General features: G+C 35.7%; 1 pseudogene; it reads left to right on the forward strand.

The window, feature by feature from the left end:
• Positions 1-13,203: 13,203 nt before the first annotated feature.
• Positions 13,204-15,546, forward strand: LOC121234999 (annotated as a pseudogene).
• Positions 15,547-20,318: the final 4,772 nt, after the last annotated feature.

Consider the following 20,318-nt stretch of genomic DNA (forward strand, 5'->3'; position numbering starts at 1 on the left):
AGCTTTTTGGAAATCGTGGATTTAGGCCCGGTATAGATATTAAGTTGAGTTGAGTATTTTTATGAATAATAATAAATTGAGATGGTAAAATAAGTTTTATAGAATCTACGTAAGATGAGTTTAGATGTATTTAGATATTAAAATGAGTTTAAATATATTTATAAGAAGTTGAAAAAGGTTATAGATCCCATGTATAAAGAGGTGTTGAGTTAAAAAAAAATTATGGATCCCTCACGTGTAAAGATGTGTTGAGTTGAGACGAATTTAGTAATTTGAGAGTTAAGTATTTAAACGTTAAACTCAGTTTAAAATTAAAATGTATAAATTTCAAATGGGACCTTAGTAGGTGAGCTTGTAAATGAAGCTAAATCAAGTGATGGGTAACGATATAAAGATAACCATTTCACAACTTTTAATTCGAATTAAACTAGCTATTCATAACTCTCCAACAAAATATTATTAATTTGTTTCATTCAAGCCTATCAAAATTAATCAAAATTAAAAAAAAAACTTTAATATTTTATTAGATAGTTGCATAAGAGTTGTATAATAGTTGTATCTATGTCATTTTTTTAGGAGTCACAAAAGAGTTAAAATCCTTCCTCTCTCGTAGGAGGCGTGTAGTGAAGGGCATATCTTTAAAAATGACGATTACAATAAAAAAAAGGTTATTTTTTCACATGTTGGTTATAGAACATAGAATCAATTTTGGGATTGCCAAGACAAGCAAGTGGATCTACTCTTTATGTTGTAAGTCGAGATTCCAATCTCGTTACTAAATCAAGGTTTGGAGAAGAGATAATTCAGTTATCTGGGAATTATGGTTGGTCTTACCATGCTAAACAATCAAATGGTTGGTTGTATACAAGCTTTCTTTTGGTACCAAAGGAAAAATGTTAGAAGAAACCAATTACCTTTATTTGGCTGAAAAGATCAGGAAAGAAAATTGCATATTTATTTTAGCAAACATCACATCGATCTACTCTTTCTGTAAGAGAGTTCAATCATTTCTATGAGAAAATCATCTAATTTGCGCATATTATAAAAATGATTATTCTGATTGTTGTTGCATTCGCTATGGTTTCATCTTGACACTTAGAATAGCAAGATTTACCAAGTATTTTGTAAGAAAGTAGGAGATGTTTAATCATTTTCTATTCCTCTAATTTCCAATCTTTCATAGCCATTGTAGCAATCTTCAAAATTGCATGAATATTCTGTCCCCATTTCAATTGTTTACAATTGCAATATATTATCCATATAATACTAAATATTTACATTTTACAATTAGATTAACTGAAGAGAATAAGGCCTTGGGCTTAGGTCTCCAACCCATGACATTTCACCATTTAGCCAATCCACTTAAGTGACCCACTTACAACTGCCAGTCGTGTCTCAAAGGATCCACAGGCCTATTACTTACCAGAAAGGCCCATTCATTTATCTTTATTTCTTTGTTGCAATTTACTATTACAGTTGTCCAATTTGTCATGTGTTGCTTTATTTTACAATTTTTATTGTTAATTGTTGATGAGTAGCGAGGATGGAAAAAATTGTTATATGTCAGAATGGAACAATTGTGAACGGCATGCAAAACATCAATTACAATATGAATTTCTCTCTTTTATCTTCTTCTCTTTATTCTCTCTATTCTCGGAGGAGCTTTCCCTCTAAGCAAGTCATTAGCTTGCTGCATATAGGACGTGTAACATTGATGGTATTAGAGACGTCGGTCTCGTGCTCACACAGTCAAGGATGGTAGAGAGAACGTGCATGAACCATCTGCAAGAAAGATTGAATTTATTGAAGAAGGCAACGGATCTCAGTTTCAAGTATTGGAGATTGAAATGATAATTTTAAAAAGACAATAAGATGTTGTGGTGCAACAACTGGCAGCATTAACCGAGAAGATTCAAAAGAAAAATCATGTACATCAAGGGGAGTCATCACAAGGTCCACCACTTGGGTTTGAAGGAGCCTTGGTTTATGGGGGAGGATAATATTGCAAAGGGAGTGCGGCTGGACTTTCCATCCTTCCAAGTTGAGGATCCAGCAGGATGGCTCTACAAGGTAAATAATTTTTTTTTTTCATTATACAACACTGCACCAGAAACTTAGATTATTGTAATTCCATATGGAGGGGCATTAATCTAGTTTCAAGACCTAGAGGAGTCAGGAGGACTCACTGATTAGGAGACTTTTGTGAAAGCCTTATTGATGAGGTTTGGGCCCAACTCATATGACGACAATGGAGACTTTGACTAGACTAAGGCAAACAGGCTTAGTGGAGGAGTACAAGGTCCAATTTGAGGCCTTATCTAATCGGTTGAGGTACTTATCGGATGCCCATAAACTAAGGTACTTCCTAAGTGGGCTTAAAGATGAGATCCATTTACCATTGAGGATGTTCAATCCTTAGGATTCCATTGCTGCCTTTGAGTTAACAAAGATTCAAGAGAAGCATGTGACCTTAAGTAGAAGGGGAGTTAGAGGGGTTCCTTCACTTAACAATGAGGCTGGGATTCTCAGAAGACCTATGATTCCTATAGGTGAAGTATAAAAGGTAGGAAACAAGGGTACCATTACAGTTCAAAGAGTGCGTTAGGACCAAATGAAGGAAAGGCACCGTAAGAGCCTTTGTTATTATTGTGATTCAAAGTGGAGTCTGGGCCATAAATGCACCAAGCCTCAACCATTCCTATAAGAAGAGGAGGATGAGGAAACTGATAAGAATGGTGAGGAACCAGTGTAGGTTGTGCAAGTGTTGAATGCAATTGGGTAGTGTGAAGCTGTTCCTAGAGCTACTAAGTATGAGATTTCCTGACATGCAGTTTCAGGCTCACTCAACCTAAAAACTATGAGAGTAAAGAGGCAGATAGGATCACAATGGGTGGTGATACTCATTGAACCAGGAAGTATACATAACTTCCTAAATCTGACCATTGTTAAGAGGGAAAAATTGCCGATAGACAATAAGGAGAAGGTACAAGTGAGGGTAGCCAATGTAAAGCAGCTTAAGAGTGAGGCAAGTTGTAAACAGATCCAACTATCTATTCAAGGGGTAGAACTTACCCTTGATGTGTTTATACTTGTGCTAGCAGGTTGTGACAAGGTTTTAAGAGTGCAATGGCACCAAACACTTGGTCCCATATTGTGAAACTTTGAGAAACTCACTATGTGGTTAAAAAAAATGGGAAGGCAACTCAAATACAAGGGTTAATCTCTCCTAAGTCGATGGAGGAAGGGCCACTCGACAGAATTAATAAGAGAGAAAATAAAGAGATTTACTTAGAACTAATTGAAGAAGGATGCACTACCTCGTGTCACAGCCCATCACCCTTGATTGCACAGGTTATTAGAAGATTTCCAGAGGTCTTCCAAGAACCATGTGATCTTCCCCCAACTCGATCATAGGATCATGCTATTAATTTGATGCCAAGTACATAGCCAATTTCAATAAGGCCTTATAGGTATCCATATTACCAAAAAGATGAGATTGAGAATATTGTTAAGGAGTTATTAGATTGAGGGGTGGTCAGACCTAGCCAAAGTCCATATTCTTCAACCGTACTTCTAGTAAAAAAGGCAGATGGGTCATGGCATATGTGTGTGGACTATAGGACCCTAAATGTTGTGACTATTAAGGATAAATCTCCAATTCCTGAAGTGGAAGAGTTATTTGATGAACTTCACGGTTCCACAATATATTCTAAGTTGGACCTAAGGTTCAGGTACCACCAAATAAGGGCTAAGTCATCAAATGTTCCAAAAACCTACTTTTCGAACACTTAAGGGTCATGAATTCCTAGTGATTCCATTTGGACTAACCAATGCCCCTTCCACTTTTCAAAGTTTGATAAACGAAATATTTACCCCATTTGAGAATGTTTATCCTAGTATTTTTCGATTAATATTGGTCTATAGCATATCTAATTAGGAGCATGTAAGGCACCTAGAATTGACTTTGGAAATACTAAAGAATCATAGGTTATTTGCTAAACATTCCAAATGTAGTTTTAGCTGCTTGGAAGTGGCTAACTTGGGCCACATCATTTCAACCGAAGGTGTGAAGGCCGATCCTGAGAAATTGAAGGTCATGGCAGATTGGCCATCTCCCAAAACACTAAAATCCCTAAGAGACTTCCTCGAGTTAACAGGGTATTACATAAAGGTTTATTAAGGGGTACAGGGTATGACTAGTCCCTTGACTGCCTTATTAAAAAAGGACCAGTTTCTATAGAATGCAGGGGCTAAGAAAGCCTTACGGGATTTAAAGAGGGTAGTAATGAATCCCTCAGTATTTGTTCTGCCTGATTTCAGCACCCCTTTTATTCTAGAGTGTGGTGCTTCAGGCATGGCAGTGGGTGCAATGCTTATGCAAAGAGGGCAACTAGTGGCTTTTTTCAACCAAGCTCTTAAGGGTAGGGCTTTGTTGCTATCCACCTAAAATTGAATTATTTGCAATAGTGCAAAAGTCGAGACCCTACCACAGGGATAGTCTTTTGTGGTAAAAATCAACCACTAGTATTAAGATATCTCCTAGTTCAGTGGGTTGTAACACCTATGCAACAGAAGTGGATAACAACTGTTGGGTTACGATTTTGTGGTAGAATACAAAAATGGGGCAAAAAATAGGGTGGCAAATGCATTATCCAAAAAATTTGAGGGTGAAATCACATTGTATGTCATCTCCTTCCCACTACCTCCTAGTTGGAAGAACTATGCCCAAGCTATCAAGGGAGAAACCACATTAAGGAGTTGTTTGAGGAGATAGAACAGTGATACTTACCTCCCCCTTATACAATCAAGGACAAGTTGCTCTTCTAAATAAATGCCTATACATAGGTTAGAAACTCCAGTTTGAACAAAAGTTCTTGCAATTGCTTCACAACAGCTCACTAAGGAGCCACTTAGATATGATAAAACAATCAGCAGGATTATGAGGGGATTTTTCTAGCCAAGATTGAGATAAGATGTGAAATGTTTTATAAGGAATCGTGACACATACCAAACAGTGAAAGCGAAGAAGTCACTCCCAAGTGGACTCTTACAACCCCTCTCGATTCCTAAACAACCTTGGCTTAACATCACTATAGACTTTATCGATGGACTTTCTAATTCCAAAGGATATAGCACCATCTAGGTGGTGGTTGAAAAACTCACCAAATATGACTATTTCCTCCCACTAGCCCACCCTTACATAGCCCTAATGATAGCCCAACTATTCCTTGACCAGATTTTCAAACTATGTGGGCTCCCAAACTCAATTGTATCGATCAGGACAAACTTTTACTAGTAATTTCTGGCAAGAGTTATTCAAAAAATAAGAGGTCCAATTAACTTTTAGTACATCATATCATCCTCAAACGGGTGACCAGACAGGGATAGTGAATAAGTGTATCAAAAACTACCTCAGGTGTTTCGTTGGAGACATGCTGAAATATTGGGCCCACTAGTTACCTCTGGCCGAATGCTGGTGCAACACTCTGCAACTCGAATGATCCCATTTGAGGCACTCTACGGCTACCCACCACCCCATCTGGTGTCTTACATCCCAGGGGTCACCAAGTTAAAATCAATTGATGTGACTTTGAGATATAGAAAATAGATCATGCAACTCCTATGTCATAACCTACATCAAACCCAAGACAGAATGAAAAAATATGCAAACTTGCCTAGGAAAGAAAGGAACTATATAAGGGGAATGAGTTATCTAAGATTACAGCCATACCGATAGCTCTCAGTCGCCCATCGCCTGAACTTCGCTCACCGCTATTACGGCCTATTCAAGGTCCTTCAGAGATAGGAGTCATGGCTTATAGGCTAGAACTACCAAGCACGGTGAAAATCCACCTTGTGTTCTACATGTTGCAGCTGAAGAAGAAGGCCGAACAACAAATCACGATGGTTCCTCACCTACCGTTGCAAGCCAGAGCTGGAGGCCATCCTCGATTGCCAATTGAAAAAAGAAGGGAACTATCCTTCGGTGGAAGTTTTAGTGAAATGGCACAAACAAAAGGACGAGCTTGAATATTCACAACCAATTTTAGTTGCAAATAGTCATTTTGCTGGAATTAACTGGTCGCAAATAAGCAGTTTTCTTATAGTGGAGGAAGTAATGTGGGAGAGGTACGCAAAGATGAAGTCATCTTACCCACATCTTTTGGGAAAGGTGTTCTAAGGGGAGGGTATTGTCACAAACCTAACCTTAGGCGGCAGAAGAGACTCAGAGAGGGATTAGCTTGCAAGGGAAGGGGGAGATGTGTTTATGGGTCTATCGGGAAGGAAAAGATTAGGTTAACTGAAGAGCATAGGCCTTAGGCTTGGGCCTCTAGTCCACGACATTTCACCATTCAGCCAAACCACTTAAGTGACCCACTTACAACTACCAACCCATGTCTCAAAGGATTCACTAGCCTATTACTCACTAGAAAGGCCCATTCCATTTATCCATTTCTCTTTATTTCTTTTTTGAAATTTACTATTACAATTGTCTAGTTTGTTATGTGTTGCTTTATTTTTCACTTTCTATTATTAATTGCTGATGAGTGGCAATGAGGGAAAATGTTGTTATACGTCAAAAGGGAACAATTGTGAATGGCATGCAAAATATCAATTACATTTTGAATTTCTCTCTTTTGGCTATAGCATGCTGCATACCAGACATGTAACAGATGTTTTGATTAACGTAGCTAGTATATTGAAAGCTATATTGTAATGTTGTTAGTAATTTCATTAGAAACATTATTGGTTTTTCAAAAATACTAATAAAAGAGACAAGTTGGAAAAGAGAGCCAACAAACACTTCCTAAAATAATCATTACAATTCATAATGAAGTTAAAGAAAAGAGAAGGAAATGGTGCCAAGAAGGTGGTGCAATGCTATAATTTCTTGATCAGAACTCCAAAAAGAAAATTAATATACCAAGGTGGTTTTGCAACAATCCAAAAAATAAACTGTTATGAGTCTTTTGCTACAATTGTTAAATGAGTAGAAACATGTAGGAAGGAGGGACATACTGTAAAAGGTTGTTGTGAGTCTTACAACAAACAGGTTGTTGTGAGTCTTACAACAAACTTAACCCCTCGAAATCTTACAAAAACCCAAAAATCCCTCCCCCAACCTAAAAAGATGCTGAGAGAAAAATTCTTTAGCCTATACGAAATTCAAAATAATCCGTAACTCTAATGGTTCTTAAAAAAACTCCCAAATTTATTGAGAAATCTAGTTGAGAAATACATGGAGTTAACTAAAAAGTTTAGCCTGAATCCTTTATAAAATCTTGATATTTAAAAGTCAAAAGATGAAATTTTCTAAAACCATCAACCAAAGTATGATTTTTCTCTATTGTTGATGTGACTTATTGCATGGCTAGACCAGTGAAGAGCTCCTCTTACAAAATAAAGAAACTATTATTAGAATCTCTTTGGTCCCAAAGGGACACTCCGATAATTAAGTCAATTTATCTTTTCTATTTCTTAGAAGAAAAACTCAATAGAGGAAGTTATGAAATGAATCAGTGATCTTCTTTGTTGTAGATTGTCCCCTTTTAATATAATTCTTATTATAGCGTTCATAGATGTTAGTTCCTAACAAAGTAAGGTTCAATGGGTTTTTATTGTGGGTTTTGTGAGTGGAACCCAAGGATCAACTTCATCCCAAGCATCTATTATCTTTTTATTCTTTAAACCTTTTTTTTTTTTTCCTTAGTCTTCTCTACAATCATTATTTTGAATGGAAATATTGAGTGCTTCATTATAGAAGAAAATTATAATTTACTATTATAATGTGCTTTAAACAACTTCTGGTTGATAAAGATTATAAAATCACCACTTATCCTAAAAACTTAAATTAATGGGAAGAGGTAGATTTTATTATTTGTAATATATTCTTAACTTTCCTTAATGGAATCTCATAGATTCAAGATTTGGCCACAATCCTTCTTATGTCTGGAGGGGTATTTGGGAGGCGAAAAAAGATCTGATCCTTGGCTGAGCAGGCAATGGGCAAACTATCAAGATATGAACTGATCATTGGATTCCTAGTTTTAGAAGCCTACAACAATGTCTGCAGGAGGGGGATGTTAGGGACTTAAATGACACTATGGATAGTCTCATTGATGGGCATACTAAAGGGTGGGATGTGAAAAAGGTGAGGACTCTGCTACCACAAGCTGCTACAAATAAGGTCCTTAAGATCTTACTCATTTCAAGTGAAAACGAAGACATTCTTACATGGACCCCTAAGCATAATGACATGTTTAGTGTAAGAAGTGCTTATAGACTTTTTAGAGACATGAAGCTAGAGAGTAAACAAGGAGAGAGCTCTAATGCTGGGAGACAGAAGACAATCTAGAAAGAACTTTGAAAATTTCAGCTTCCAAATAAAGTCAAAGTATTTGTTTGGAGAGCATGTAAATAAGGGGTACCAACAAGACATAACTTACTGAAGAGGAAGGTGATTAATGATGCCAACTGCCAGTTTTGTAAAAATGCAGTGGAAGATACAACACATGCACTTTGGTACTGTCCTATACTTAAAAATAGTTGGAAACAACACCTTCCTGCACTACAAATATCTGATTCTAATTATGATTTCGTGGAGATTGCTAGCCAGGTCAAGGAGAAATGTCAAAGAAAGGATGTTGAGCTATTCTTTCTTATAGCATGGAGTTGTTGGTACAGAAGAAACCAGCTGGTTTATGAGCAGAAGACTCTGACACCTGATCGTGTAATTAGCCACACTCTTGCTTTACAAAAGAATTATAAAGATCTAAGAGGAAGGCCTATCAAGATGAACAAAAGTTGCTACAGATGGGAGCCTCCACCTCAAGGAACAATGAAACTTAATGTGCATGGGTTATGTTTGTTGAGCAACACAGTGCTGGTGTATGGATTATTATCAGAGATGATAGAGGATCGGTAATAATGACAGCTAGCAAAAAGGAGAATGAAGTTAATGATCCTATTGAAGTTGAACTACTAGCAATACTTCAAGAGAAAATCTTTAAATAGGTTAGTCCGATGATGCCTAAAAAACAGCCTCTAATGAAATATTGCCACATAGACTTCTTAGAAAACTTATCTTAAATCACGAAATAGAGGATACCACGAAAGTCCCCTTTCCCCTCTCTTCAAACCCTCTATTTGTGGAAAAAACAAACCGAACCCTCTCTTCGCTCACTCCTGAGCTCCAGTCACCGCTCACTTCCCTCCCTAGTCACGGATTATAGAGCATCCCTGCAATCTAGGCCATGGATTTTGATGGCACAACTCCATAAATGATGCTCACAGCATATACATATCATTAAACGTCAACAAAACTAGCTTTGAAAAGGAAGGTATGCAAAATGGAGTTTGATCATAATGGCAATCATTATGATTGTTGTTCGGTGCTTTTCAGTAGCTGAGTATGAAGTAAAGACGAGACTCATCTTTTATCTTTTCCCTGTCCCAAATTTTTGTAAACAAGAACAAATTTATGGTGCAAAAATGTATGGGGTTCAAATAAGAATAGGTTTCACCCAGGTGCAGAAATGGTGCAAAAAAATTGTTTTCATTCTATCGGTCTTAGTAGTATTTTCTTAGCAAGATGTTTTCTAATTTTTTTTTAAAACAAGAATAGATTCACCCAAGTGAAGAATGTGCAAAAAAAAAAATCTGAAATAATTTTTTTTAAACTAGAACAGATTCACCCAGGTTCAAATTAAAAAGATTTCATAAAAAAATATACTGGTTTCAATGGACTAAATAGAAATCCATGATTCTGGGTTGGAAGTATGAAGGTTGAGGGGATGAAGGATTTCTGGGTTGTGATAGGATGGAGGTGTGAGGGATGAGCAAAGCAGCCGTAGGTTTAGGAGCATAATGGGATTTTTTTTTCTCTGATCTACCGTGATGCAGCTCATGAGCTTATTATGTGGAGTGTTTATATGTCTATATGCTATTGGTGTCCGTTACTCTCAGTAGAATAGCATATCCACTCCAAAGCGGAACTCATACTTCAAGGCTTACAGCTAAGTGTTCACTTATAAATAAAAGATACGATAAAAGAGAGTGATTCTCTTATGTTAGTGAAAGAGCTTCAACTTACAACAGATTATATGTCTCCGTTGGGCAACATTATTAAAGATGTTAGAGAACTAATGTAGAGATTCAATAGCTGTACCATTCAATATGTTGGAAGAATGGAAAATGAAGCTGCTCATAGCTTGCAAAATTTGCTTGGAATGTAATTGACATTAGTGTTAGGTGGGGATCTTTTCCTAGTATTATTGCTCCGGTCATTTGGGCTGATAATTAGTTGTCAGCTATTCTTTGCAATAAAGCTTTATTTTGCTATAAAAAATATTAAAAAAAAAAACTCTCCTCATGTGTGGCCAAACTCTCTCTCAATGAGTGTACCCAATGCGTAGAATATTTAATTAATTGAGTAAAGTGTAGAGTCAGGGTTCATACTCAAAACATCTGCTCTAATACCATTTCAAATCACATTTGTCTAAAAAATTTGAACTGATAGAAATAGGTAGATTTTATTATTTATATTCTATTATTAACAAAAATGTTGATATATTTTTTTTTACATCATTTATGATGTTGCATGTATTCTATTTTATAAATTATATATGAATGTTATATATTACATATAAACAAAATTATTATTATTATTATTATTAGTATAATATAAATTCATCCATCGACGATAAATTTTTGGATCCGCCATTGATGGGCCTAACAAAATAGAGAAAACAATAAAAATGGAGGAATTTTACATATAGACCTCATTTGGATAGTGAAAATATTTTATCTCATCTCATCATTACAATTTTTCAAATTCTCATACAAAATAAAATAAACAATTCAACTTTTTCAAATCCTAAAATAATAATAATATTAAAATATAATATTCTAATAATATTTTATTCAGCTTTTATCTAAAACTATTTCATCTCATCTCATTATCTAAACCACACCACAATGACGGCGTCCGATATTTGGAGTTGCTTGTGATGGCAAGTGTGGTTGGCTCGTCCAGCGGTGTAGTTTAAGAGACAATAGAACTAGTGGTATATGAGGTGAGAAAGATCAAGAAGTATGTGTGCAAGGAGTAATGTGCTACATGATACCTGTTGGAAGCTCCTTTTAAAAGAGATAGGGTGGAGGAATAAATATCAATTTATTTACAAGCGACCGTGAAAAAACCCGTAGATTATTTTGACACCATAACAATTTAAACAACAAAAATTGAAAAGATTTTATATCACTTTCGAAAGTCAATCAACTTTCCTTATTTGTCTCTTCTTTTTATTTTTGAAAATAGAATTTTAATAGTATTGCTGGAGATACAAAAGGATCACACATATTGATGTGGCACACGTCTTCCTTCTTCTTCTTTTTCTTCTCTTTCTCTTTCTCCCCCATCTCCTCTTGCCTCTCCCCTCCTCCTCCTCCCCCTTTTCCCTCTCTCTTTCTCCCTCCCGGGGTGGTTCCTGACCACCACAGATAGTCAAAGGGCTAGTCAAAGGGCGGCGACCATCGACCACACAAGCCATCGACTCAGATCCCAACCACCCCGACCACCTAGCGGCTGCCACGCAATGGTTGACCACAGACACATCATGCGCCCATTTTCCCCTCTATTTCTCCCTCCCAGGGTGGTTCTCGACCACCACAGACGGCAAAAGGATGGCAACCGTCCACCATGCAAGCCGTTAGCATAGATCGCAACACCCTGGCCGCGCCGGCCACACAACGGTTGACCACGCACACAGTGTGCGAAATGCGCACCAACATGTACAGCGAGCTGTCATGAGCTCCACACCGGCGGTGCCTCTTAGACTTCTGGTGTCTTCTGCCCACCCTGAGGTGGTCCCTGACCACCATGGCCGGCACGGAGAGAGGACACAAGGAGAAGGCAGGGGTGGCGGGCATGGGGGAAGGGAAGAAAGAAAGAGAAAAAGAAATAGGGAGAGATGTGGCACACTAACATGAATCCTTTTGTGGGATTCATTTGTGTCTATAATGTTTTCATTTTTAATAGGCTAGGTCCTACTTCATTTCATATTCAACAATTAGAAATCTTTTAGTGGACATTCCGATAATTAAGTGTATGGTTCATCTTTTATATGGCAGGGTTTTTATTAGCAATGATTATTATTATTATTATTATTATTTTGGCGCCATGTGCATTGGCAACCTATTAGTATGCCAATAAACTACCCTAAAAAAAACACAACCAATGAGAATGCAGGCAAATGAGTCGAGAGACGTGGAAACGAATACGATATGATGCACGTTCTGTGTTTATGAAAATTTTGAAAATTTTCAGTTAGTTTTGAGATGAGATAAAAATTTTATGAATAATAATAAGATAATTTATAAATAGTAGTGAAATAGTTTGAGATAAGTATTTTTTAGATTTTGAGAAAGGAGAGAAAATTTTGAATAAAAAATATTATAAAATTAAAATATTATAAAAATATAATTTTTATTTAGAAATTTAAAAAAGTTAAAATTATTTTTTATTTTTTATTTAAAAATTTGAAAAAATTGTAATGATAAACTTAAAAAAATTATAATAATTAATTTAAAAATTTTATATTTAAATTATGTTTAAGAATAAGATAAAATGAGATTAGATATAATCCAAATAAGCTACTCTTAAGGGCTAAGTCATATTCGTTGACCTAAACCGTAGCTTCCACGTGTCATTAGGCACGCAATATGCACGCGTCGACGCGTCAATTCCGCGTTCTTATCCCATACAAAATACTGTTCAAATAATTCCTGCTTTCCATCCTTTTCTTTTCGCATTCTTTTGCTCTGCGCTCTCTCGATCAGAAAACAGTTGGTAAGGGATCTCTCTCTCTCTCTCTCTCTCTCTCTCTCTCTCCCTTCCTCTGTTTGTTAATCTGTCATTTTACACTTGTTAATCGGTAAGCTATTTCTGTCTCGGGGATTTAAATGGGTAGATTTCTACGTTTGTTGTTTGCATATGGAGAGAACGAATCTTTGACCTGGATTCTCTTTCTTTGCTAACTTTTCTTCCTAGGATACCTGTGAACGATAATCATGAATCATCCCATGTATTAGAGAAAGGCTTGACTTCGGATCTGTGAATTCCCTTTTGCTGTAGGATAAACCATGATCTGTGTGGTTGATCTAGTAAGTTTATTTGCTCGAATTGTTATGGAACTCTGAAATGCATAGCATTTCGAATTTTAAGTTCAGGAGTGTTGTTATGCTGATTTAATCGACATTTAGTTTTTAGTAGTCGTATGGATGCCTGTCATTAAATAGTTTTATAAGATAAAATGCCTGCTGATGGTAAGCATAAACGTCGGTAGAAGCTGAATTGATTAATAATGAAGCCCCACGTTTTTTTATTTCGAACTTCGAGTAATTTGCTAACTGCATAAAATGTGTAGAAATTTTGGTTGTGGTGATCTCCAAATAATGCTTGAGATCATAAACCTTATACCAAGGTTCTATGCTTATACTTCGATTTTGAATTGTGTAACATATCAAGGGGAAGTTTAGGGCAGGTTTGGGGGGTGAGATGAGAATTTATGTTTTGTTTTGTATTTAAAATATTATGTTTTAATATTATTATTGTTTTGGGATTTGAAAAAGTTGAATTGTTTATTATATTTTGTATGGGGATTTGAAAAATGTGTAATGATGAGATGAGAATAGAATTTTGTGTTTTGTCTTCTGCCCCAAACCTGCCTTTAGTCTCAGGAGAGTAATTAATATTTGTCTCCCCAAACCAATCTGTCTTGAGAACACATAAGCATGCATTTATTTCTCTCATTGATTTTGCAGCTTCATTACTTTGCCAAAAAAAAAGAAACATGGGTGGTGGAAAGGATAAGCATGATGAATCTGACAAAGGGTTATTCTCGCACCTGCTTCCCGGTGCTTCTGGATATCCTCCTGGTCAGCACGCTCCAGCTCCTGGGGCGTACCCGCCTGGAGCATACCCTCAACAAGGCTACCCTCAACAAGGCTACCCGCCACAAGGCTACCCGCCTCAAAGCTACCCGCCACAAGGCTACCCACCTCAAGGCTACCCGCCACAAGGCTACCCGCCTCAAGGCTATCCTCCTGGTGCACACCAACCATCTGGGTATCCTGGACAATCTGCTCCACATCAGTCAGGTAAAGACCCAAATATAATCCAATTTCAATAATTTAAGAAGTAATTCAAGTGGGCTGACTGATTAGCAAGCCACCTTTGCTCTCCAAGCGAATTAGCTAGTCTCAGATATTCTAAAAAATTATATTCTTTATAGAAAAACTGGTCGTTGTGGTCGATATGTTATTAGTAAGACACTTCATTCTTTCTAATTAAAAAGGAAAAAAAGTTAATGTACTATTATATGTGTTCTCAATGTGCACCCCTTCTTCAAGTTTATGGAAGATATCCTTATCTAAATTGTTTGTTTAACATGATCATCATTTAGGTGTCGTTTGGATTCGAAGATGAGTTGAGATGGGTTGTAAATAATAGTGAGATTTGTGAGTTAAAGTTGATGAATAGTAATGAATAGTAGTGAGATGAGTTGAGATGGGTTGTGAATACAAACCGGGTCAGCTGGTTACCCTATGATTCTTTCAGGCCATGTTGCTATGAGCTCTTATAGCTCTTGATATTGGAACTTTTTTTGTTTTAGGAATAAAACTTTTTCGGTTTTAGGAACGTTTTCTCAAACTTCATTTTTGCCGCCCTGTTTTTGTGGAAATCTTTTCTGATCCAGCCACGTAACAAATTGGAGAATCAGTAGGATTGAAAAGGAATCCTAGACCTCTTAGGATTTTTGTATGGAACCCTAAAAAAAACACCAACACAAACGTTGCTTTTATCAAAATATCGTTGGTGCCTTTCTTATTGAATGCCGAAGGTTTAAATAAGGATTACAAGTCCTATACGTAACTAGGCTTTTTTTCATAGTTATCTTGAAGATAATTAAATACTAACTAGTCTAACAACTATTCAAATGATAAAGAAAAGTAGTCAAATAAGAGATAAAATAAATCTTTTGATCTATTGTTTCAATTGCATCTCTTCAATCTTGCTTTCACATCTGTTTTGTTCCAAAAGCCACGCAGCAGTTTTCTTCATGTTATTATTGGTTTCATTATAGAAGTTGTTGAGCTGTCATTTGTTTTCATCAGGACATGGCTCGGGTTCATCAGGACATGGCATGGGGGCCTTGCTAGCTGGGGGTGCTGCTGCAGCTGCAGTTGCTTATGGTGCTCAGCATCTTACCCATGGTGCGCACGCTCCACATGGCGCTTCTTATGGTGTTCAGCATCTTGCCCATGGCGCGCACGTTCCACATGGCTCCCACTCGCTTGGCGGCAATTTTGGAAAGCATGGCAAATTCAAGCACGGGAAGTTTGGCAAGGTCGGGAAGCATGGCAAGCATGGGGGGGAAAGTTCAAGAAGTGGAAATGATCTTTTATAACTCACTGAATTTAATCATGTTTACTCTATGCTGATTCTGGTTTTCTTATAAATAAACCATACTTTTTTATGATTTCTGCGACGCTGTGGCAAATACAGTTGGCCGACATAATTTCCATATAGCTTTCTTATATATATATATATATATATATATATATATATCATATACAGATCATCTTGGCCAGTTGAGATGTATATCTGTTCTTCTCCTCCTGCTAAGCTTGCTATGAATGGGGGCCATTCCAGAACTGTTTAGTTTTTAGTCTTTTATTGTTACCGAACCACTTTGTTCTAATTTCCCCTTGGTTTTTACGCACAATGGAACCCCTAGGGGTTAGCTGGTCTTGGTCATGGCTCTATTCTCACTCCAGGTTTAAGGTCGAATCCTCTGAGGTACAAGTAATTTTTTAAGGGTTATCGGTTTAGGGGAACTTCCCTTGAATTACCTAGGTGCACTTTCAGAAAATTAATCGAGTTAAACTCGAGTTTAGCTAAGTTATTCCTGAGCAACTTCGCAAATAATCTTGTTTATTTATATATATTAAATAAAATTAATAATTACTTATCGTGTTTAGTGTCTTAAAATATGATCTTTCTGTTGATAAACTTTTTGTTTGTCCTTAGGTTTCATGTTATAAAAGATCATATATATATATATATATATATATATATATATATATTGCACTTTCAATCTACCATTATTTATATTTTGAACTCTAAATTACTATAATTGACATAATGCATAATCCAAGTACTACCAAAACCTACACTTTGTTTCTTTTATGAAAATCCGGTAGTCAAGGTTGCCCCTATGTTCAGCTAGTTTTTGGATCATGTTAACATTCAGAATTAAATAATGAGGGCAAAGTGTACTTTTTCTTATAAATAAAAAACTATTGATTTTTTCAAGTTAATAAAAATGCGCTTGTCGCGTGAGTAATATAATATATACGTAACGATTAAGATTTCTTCGCATTCTTATCCAAATTTCAAGTTTAAAGTGGGAGAGATGTATATATTTTTAAAAATTAAATATAATTTAAAAAAAAAAAATTAATTTTTACTTGCAGCACGATTTTTCTCCTTTTTTCATTCCTCTCATTTTATTCTTCAATTTCTTATTCTTCTTATTTCATTCTTTGTTCTCTCTCGGATGTCTTCTTGTCGTCTCAAACTTCGGTCGTGGCGCAGCTCGTCTTCTCCAACCACAATTGTGGCATGCCTTAAACCACAACCGTGGCATTCAGATCCATAGTCATGGCTAGTGGCCTTGAGTCTCGTTGTCTAAGGTACTATTTAGATAGTGAATTGACATCAAAATTAAATAAAATATTATTATAATATTATTTTTAATACTATAATAATAAGATGAGATGAAATATTTTCACTATCTAAATAGAGTCAAACAACATACCCGACCCACTTACCTATACTGTAATTTTGATTAATGTAATGAAATTATTTGTTTATAAAAAGAAAAAAAAAAGTGGATTGTAGGACTCAAAGTAAGTGCACACAAATATTTAAAAAATGTCGGAATTAGCTTTTTATAGTTAAGCCTTGTTTGAATTCAAAACTCATTTTAACTCATCTTATCTCATCATTATAATTTTATCAAATTTTCCTACAAAATATAATAAATAATTCAACTTTTTCAAATCTCAAAATAATTTTTTCAAATTTTCACCCAAATAAAATAAACAATTCAACTTTTATTCTACTATTCACAAAACATCTCAACACATCTCTAAATCCAAACCACTCAAAACAAAAGCGTTATTTATTATAATTTTTTGCGTTGGATGCAATTAGAAGTCCAACAACTCATTTCCATTAGTCAATGGTCAATATGAGAATCAAACTTTTGTTACACTTGTTCGTATAAAAATATCTGCAAATGCACAGAATCGTAATAAATAGTAAAATATTTTAAAGAAAACGAATGTTGAACCCACAAAATTAATTATGTTATTGAGTATTGAAATTTACTAAATTAATCACTATTTGAAAAACCGAAATTTAAGGAATAGATTATTTAAATTAAATTGAAGAAAAGAGCAGTAAAAGTTAGATTTTTTAAAAATAATAAAAATAGATCTAGAGCGTTTGATTTCATCTAATAAATCTCACACAATTTATTCTTCCTTGTTATAGAATTCCAATTATTCTAAATTCATGATAAAAATTCCTTAACTATTCAATATTTTCTTTCGAACAATACTAAAAATATCTCCAACTAATAACTTCATATCTCTATGTGAATTTAACTAATTGGAGGCTCGTTAAGCTTTTTGGATTTTTCTTAAAAATCACACTAATCGCGGTAAAGTATCTCTACTTTCGCTCAACTAATGGTGCTTAATTCTAGAAATCTAATCACAAATCACATCTCAATCTCAGTGCAATTTAATAGATCAAATAATAATTAGTTAGAAAATTGCAAGCATTAAGAACAAAGAATAAACACTCAATCATGAAAATATTGAAAATAAAATAATTTAGAACATAAATTGTGTGTTCAATTCTAGACTACATCAAAGCTCTAAAAAATAAAATTAGTTCATAATGAAATTAAAAAGAAAAAGAATAAAACTAGTGTTCTTTGTTGGAGTCAGTTGATGAAGCATGCGACTCTTTCCTCTACTTCTCAAATCCGTCTCCTTGAAAGAAACTTAAAGAATAAACTCTGAAATATTTTACTCTAAAACTCAGAGCCTCCTCTTTTAATTTCGTGCTAATGATTTGTTTATATAGGGCACAAAAGAAACCCTAACGTTTTAATGATTTCCGCTTAAAAAATGGCCTAACTTTTAGGACTAATTTTTGGTAGCCTCATATGCGCTCCAGGAGTCAGAACTTAGAAATCCTTATTAGAGATAAAATTGTAGCACTTTAAGTCAGCTTTCCAACCCATCCAAAATCACATCTATCAGATATATGAGTAAAAAGTTATGATCAAAACACTCAAGCATGTCTAGACTGTCTCCTAATGTATTCTAAACTTGGACTTCTTGTAGATTCCTTCTGTGATTTCTTTTTTTTTTCTTGATAAAAATTACTTTCAAGCCCTTTACAAGTTGTTGCTCACGATGTTGTTTAGGTTAGTCTTTTAAGTTGGTCAGTTAGACCGGTCGCCTAATCTAACTGCCTAGAGGTTTGTCGACAAGTCTTCTGGCCTAAATCTCATCGGCTCTCTTCAGATCTCGTCGTCTCTCATCGGTCTGGATCCGTAGTCTCTTCTTTTGTACAAAAATGCTCTCATTTCGTACTAAATCTTCTCATTTCTTCAAATCCAAGAAAATAAAAAAATATATATATAAATAAAATAAAATCAATAGAATTGAAGGAAAACTGACACTTTTCATAATAAAAAAATAATAAAAATCACATAAAAGTCACACTTATCAACACTCCTATTCTACATCTCTTTTAGAGTAGAATATCATTTATAGTTTCAAAGCCCATTAACCATTCCTCTAATGTCGTTTCTATGTCTTAGTTATGAAAAAAGAGACAAGTCAACAGCGACATATTAGGGTACTAAATATATAAACCTTTAATTTAGAGAATGTTTGGATTTGCATTGAGAGTGTTAAAAAGTGAGTAAATAATCTTAAAAGTTGTTTAACAATAAAATTAACTTATTTGGTTGTTACTTATTAAAATAATTTTTAATTATAAAAACTTCAAAAAGTACATTTAAGAAAAAAAATCATTTTGATGCTCTTCCTAAAATGTGTTGTTTCAGAAAGTGTGGAACGTAGTTTCAATTTTAAAGAAAACTGTCAATGAGTGAAAATACCCAAACAAATTTCAATTAATTAAAAGCTTTGCCCTTTTCTCTTTTTACATGCACAAATCTACTCTATATCACGACACCTCCTCCAGATAACTCCGTCCAACGTTTCCTTTGTTCATCGAGAAGTCTCTCACATTTCATTGACATCATCTCTCCCAGTCCTACATATCATCTCCTAGCGCAACATCTCCTCTATTGAGTAGTCTCCCACCTCCTTCACACGCTTGCCTTGGAAATTCCACCAATAAGTTGTTCAAAAGAGTGATGGTCCCGAGCAATGGCAGGGATCGTCACTCTGATGCCTACGTTCATCCTTTGTTTTGTTGTATGTTCTAAAAGAGAGCTAGAGAAAGAGTTTGTACCTTCCTTGCTCTTTTTTTTTTTTTTGTACATGTATCTTGTTTGGAGGTTGATGTAGTTTCTCTTGCTCCGGGTGGCCTGACAACTCCTACCTCTGAGAAGGCACATCATAGCAGTTAATGCGGTAACCCATTTGGACTTCTGGAGCAGCGTGGTCTAACATAGGCACATTCCATGAGAGGGCAATTTGTAGCATTTAATGCATTAACCCCCACTGAGTCTGAGGTATGGAGGGCCATTCTTAATTGACTTTCTAATGACTTAGCTAGTTAGAGTATGTCAGGCAGGTTTGAAAGTGTCCCTTCCCCCTGTGGTGCCGCACCAGGATGCGATTGAACGACCATCTCGGTATGCTATTTGTCCCTTGATGGGCTGGTTCTCACCCACAATAGAAGGTCTCTTTGGGGCCCGCCCTTGCTCTCTTTTTCGTGCATAGGGTAACTAATCTAAGCGGGTTGAATCCACGGAGGGGCTAGGTCATTTCTCTATGGTAGGAATCAGGCCAAACAATTACCTCAAAAATTCCTATCACATGCATGCGGCTGTAATTACACCTTTTCTCTTCTCCTCTCTTTTTTGTACCTCTTTGGCAATCGATTTGCATTCTATAGCCAAGATCGGTTTTCCTCAGGTTGAGGGTGATGACTGCTGCTTCACCTTCCTCATGTTCCCTCATGTAGCGCGACTTGT

This window comes from Juglans microcarpa x Juglans regia, chromosome 6D, assembly GCF_004785595.1.
Source record: "Juglans microcarpa x Juglans regia isolate MS1-56 chromosome 6D, Jm3101_v1.0, whole genome shotgun sequence".
Taxonomy (NCBI): Eukaryota; Viridiplantae; Streptophyta; class Magnoliopsida; order Fagales; family Juglandaceae; genus Juglans; species Juglans microcarpa x Juglans regia.